Source organism: Triticum aestivum, chromosome 1B (genome assembly GCF_018294505.1).
Source record: "Triticum aestivum cultivar Chinese Spring chromosome 1B, IWGSC CS RefSeq v2.1, whole genome shotgun sequence".
Classification (NCBI taxonomy): Eukaryota; Viridiplantae; Streptophyta; class Magnoliopsida; order Poales; family Poaceae; genus Triticum; species Triticum aestivum.
In genome coordinates this window covers 241,524,186-241,529,281 of record NC_057795.1, presented here as the reverse complement: position 1 = coordinate 241,529,281, position 5,096 = coordinate 241,524,186, and the positions used below count along the sequence as shown (strand labels likewise).

General features: G+C 40.9%; 1 long non-coding RNA gene across 1 annotated transcript; it reads right to left on the bottom strand.

The window, feature by feature from the left end:
- Nucleotides 1–488: 488 nt before the first annotated feature.
- LOC123089856 (uncharacterized) lies at nt 489–3,325 on the bottom strand. The gene is made up of 3 exons (XR_006442402.1): nt 2,839–3,325; nt 2,481–2,563; nt 489–1,339 (listed from the first exon to the last, which is right to left on the bottom strand). It is a non-coding gene; the product is annotated as an uncharacterized lncRNA (long non-coding RNA).
- Nucleotides 3,326–5,096: the final 1,771 nt, after the last annotated feature.

The following is a 5,096-nucleotide window of genomic DNA, read 5'->3' as shown; positions in this document are numbered from 1 at the left end:
ATACGTTGGAGACGTATCAAGCATCCCCAAGCTTAATTCCTACTCGTCCTCAAGAAGGTAAATGATAAAAATAGAATTTTTAATGTGGAGTGCTACCTAACATATTTATCCATGTAATCTTATTTATTGTGGATAAATATTGAGATCCATAAGATTCAAAACAAAAGTTTAATATTGACATAAAACAATAATACTTCAAGTATACTAATAAAGCAATCATGTCTTCTCAAAATAACATGGCAAAAGAAAGTTATCCCTACAAAATCATATGGTCTGGCTATGCTCCATCTTCATCATACAAAGTATTTTATTATGCACAACCCCGATGAAAAGCCAAGCAATTGTGTCATACTTTTGGTGTTCTCAATCTTTTTCAACTTTCACGCAATACATGAGCGCGAGCCATGGATATAGCACTATAGGTGGAATAGAATATGGTGGGACAAAAAAGAAGGAGAAAGTCTCACATCAACTAGGCGTATTAATGGGCTATGGAGATGCCCATCAATAGGTATCAACACGAGTGAGTAGGGATTGCCATGCAACGGATGCACTAGAGCTATAAGTGTATGAAAGCTCAAAAACAAACTAAGTGGGTGTGCATCCAACTTGCTTGCTCATGAAGACCTAGGGAAATTTGAGGAAGCCCCTCATTTGAATATATGAAATTCAACAAATAGGAGACTCTCTATCATGAAGAACATGGTGCTACTTTGAAACAGAAGTGTGGAAAAAGGATAGTAACATTGTCCCTTCTCTCTTTTCTCTCATTTTTTTGTTTGGACTTGTTTGGACTCTTTTATTTCTTTATAAAGTCTATAGACTCATCCCAACTTGTGAGGGAATAATAGCTTCCATCATCCTTTCCTCACATGGGACAATGCTCTAATAATGATGATCATCACACTTTTATTTACTTACAACTCAAGAATTACAACTCGATACTAGAATAAAATATGACTCTATATGAATGTCTCTGGCGGTGTACCGGGATGTGCTATGATCAAGAGTGACATATATAAAAAACATGATTTGCATTCAAACTCACAAAACCATCTGTAACTAATCAAACTCACATCTCAGAAACTGAATCCACATCTAAACTGAACCAAAACATGATTTGTATTCAGATTGCAAGTGTCATCCAGATTTGGGGGTAAAGTCGGGAGATGGGAGAATCTCACCACGCTAGGAGGGAAGGAAGACGCAGCCATTGGTGAGCTTGTCCACGCGAGATAGGACACAGGGACCAAGCGGGTGCTGGACTTGCTGCTCCATCTCCTCCGGCGAAGAGAGCTCGTCGGGGATGGCCGCTTCGAGGAGGGCGTCCTGTACACCGCTGGATGGGTGGAGAAGGCAATAGGCATTAGTAGCACAGAAATCAACCCTAATAAAAAGTTCATATTTGACAACACAAGCAGCCTTTCCAATATGATGATTCTCAAGAAAGAGAAAAACATTATCCAAGAAATCAAGAAACAAAAGTGAAATGCTAGATAGCAGCATAAACATTCATTCAGGGAACATAAGAGGTGGCAAAAGCAGCAGTAGGTAATCCTTATAACTAGAGGCTAAGCATCCAGAGTTGGCTATAGTTAGCTACTTCATAGCAACTAACACCGGCCTACTTGATAGCAACTAACACCGGCCAATAAAAAGTAGCACAAGTACTAGATACCTATGAGGGTGTGAACTTGGTGCTGATCAGTTGGCCAACCTTGTGGATATGGAGATCTTGTTTGTACCAGTACAATTAGCAAGCAGTTGTCTATTATCGAAGCCATTTCATTTGCAACGGTATCATAATAAAAATGTAATGTAAAATCCTGGTGTTATGCACTAGCACTATAGCAAAAGTACTTATCAGAAATTACATTAGCTTCTTAAAAATGGAAAGGAGGAATTGCATCCTCAATCAAGTATGCTGGCAATCAAGGCTGGTTATGAGATCTCAGGGGCCCGAGGCGAACTAGAAAACAGGGGCCCATACAAAGCATGGCACCAAAAAGAGTGATTTATATCGACCAAAGGTGATATATATTGTTTTGAGGAGCTTTATCGTGAACGATAACAAGGTGTAATCCATTTGAAAAAAAAGGGTGTGAAGCTGATATATGTACACAATGTGATTGAAATTCATGTAAAGAAGAACAGTGGTATTAGATCTTATGGCGTTTCTATTTTTTGTTGTTGGAAGTTAGACAGATGGAAGACAATAACTTATCTTTTGCCAAAATCATTTTCCCTTAGTTCTAGTACAAGTTTGTAGTATTTCTACAGGCACAATCCGACATTCAGACTTGGACAATATAATAATAAGATTAATGTTGGAAGCTGATATAAATACAGTCAGAGGATTGACCGTGGATTTTCAGCATGAATTCATCATAAAATTCGCCTAGCTAGAATTAACAAGTCCTGACCCAAATCATACACAAAATCAGCGGAAAAGAAAGCACAGCAGAACCCCATGTTGTTACCTAGTTGTCAACCCAACAGAACCCCCAATCAGCCGATTAGGCAGATAAGTATGGCGCACTAGTTAGCTGGCTGTCGCAGAACCCTATAGGCAGATAAGCATGGCGCGTCAGCAATTAGTCGTACTGTTTGTTAAAAGAGTATTTTGTCCATGTGTAGAAACAAATACAGAAACTGATTTTGATAATATTTGGCATACCCAATAATAGATTAAGGTGCATATTTGATAGCACAAGCAGCAATTTTTCCCCAAAATTAAAAATAAGATTATCAAGCTACAAACTAACCACATCCAGCACAAGCAATTTGTCCCATCAAATGATTACTAACGGCAGTATAGGCACAAAAGCACAACCTTACCTAGCGCCATGGCCATTGTTCAGGGGCGGGGCGTGCTTATGTTGTACTGGCGCTTCTCCTTGGAGTTTGAGGATGAGGAGCAGCACACGCGCTCGCCGCAGCTGTCGTCGAGCAGGACAAGCCACGGTGTTCAGGGACGGGCAGCTGCAAGGTGCGCCGCGTCCATGGATCCTACGGGATGAGGTCCTCCGTGCTGCCCTGCTCGAGGTGGACCATCAGGAAGCGAGGGCGCGCGTGGGGGCGCTGTAGACGACGGAGAAGAGGCGCCATAAGCGGTCGTAGAAGGGTCGACGACGAAGGCGATGCCGGATGCCGAAACCCTAGCATGAGAAGTGGTTTTGGGCAAGCAGTTGAGGTCGAGAGGGGGAAATCTTGCCGGAGGGAAGGATGGATCCGAGCAAGGAGAGCTCGCTGGTGTGCTCCACCCCAGCAATATCCGTCGGAATCGCCCGAATCGGGAGTGACGGCTGTGGCGGCTGAGGGAACGGAGGAGAGAATGGGGGTTAGGGTTAGATGGGTGCGGACTTTGGATTAAATAGGCTGGCTCGAAATTTTTGCCACCGCTCGTGTCAGCGACTTAAAATTTTGCACGTCCACGCGTGCTCTCGAAACTTCTGGCGCGTCCGCTTTTTATTTTTATATATGCATATATACTGTTGACTACATTCAACTGACATATGGGCCAACCCACCAGCCACACACTACACATCAGTAGGAGTCATCGGTGATGGCCTGGATAATGTATAAAAAATCGAATGGCTTGACCGAGTAAGTTGATTTGTGACAGTTTTCATGACAGTCCATCATGTCCATCATAAAAGGGCTACCTTCTTAGGTGGGCAGTCACATTCTATTGATCCACGACGGTTTCCATGACGGATAGTAGAAAACCGTCATCATCGGTGACGATTTCTAAGAAGGTCATCAGAAATCCGTCACGTAATAACAGGTTTCTTGTAGTGATATATAAAAAATATGAACGATGGCCTTGCCACAAATACTATGGAAACAACCTAATCATGCAAAGCAATATGACAATGATGGTGCATGTCATAATAAACGGAACGGTGGAAGTTGCATGGCAATATATCTCAAAATGTCCATGGAAATGCAATAATAGTAGGTATTGTGGCTATTTTGAGGAAGGTATATGGTGGGTGTATGGTACCGGCGAAGGTTGCGCGGCACTAGAGAGGCTAGCAATGGTGGAAAGGTGAGAGTGCGTATAATCCATGGACTCTAAAGATCTCACATACTTACTGCAAAAGTCTATTAGCCATCAAAACAAACTACTACACGCATGCTCCTAGGGAGATAGATTGGTAGGAAAAGACTATCGCTCATCCTCGAGCGCCACTCAGAAGGAAGACAATAAAAAAATAAAGCATGCTCCGAATTCATCACATAACGGTTCACCATACATGCATGCTACGAGAATCACAAACTTTAACACAAGTATTTCTACCAATCCACAATTACTCACTAGCATGATTCTAATATCACCATCTTTATATCTCAAAACAAATGCAAGGAATCAAACTTCTCATACTATTCAATGCTCTTATATGAAAGTTTTTATTATATCCCTCTTGGATGCCCAACATATTAGGACTAAATTCATACCCTCAGAAAATTACCATGCTGTTTAAAGACTCTCAAAATAATATAAGTGAAGCAAGAGAGTTCAACAATTTCTATAAAATAAAGTCACCACTGTGCTCTAAAAAGATATAAGTGAAGTACTCGAGCAAAACTGCCTAGCTCAAAAGATATAAGTGAAGCACATAGAGTATTCTAATAAATTCATGATTCATGTGTGTCCTTCTCAAACGGTGTATACAACAAGGATGATTGTGGAAAACTAAAAAGCAAAGAATCATATCATACAAGATGCTCCAAGCAAAACACATATCATGTGAAGAATAAAATATAGCCTCAAGTAAATTTACCGATGGAACAAATATGAAAGTGGGGATGCCATCCGGGGCATCCCCAAGCTTAGATACTTGGTTGTCCTTTAATATTACCTTGGGGTGCCTTGGGCATCCCCAAGCTTAGGTTCTTGCCACTCCTTATTCCATAGTCCATCTAATCTTTATCCAAAACTTTAAAACTTCACAACACAAAACTCAAATCAAAACTCATGAGATCCGTTAGCCTAATAAAATAAATCACCACTTTAGGTATTGTTGTTCACTCATTCTATATTTATATTGGTTTTGCATTCACTGTATTCCAACTTCTTTATGGATCATACC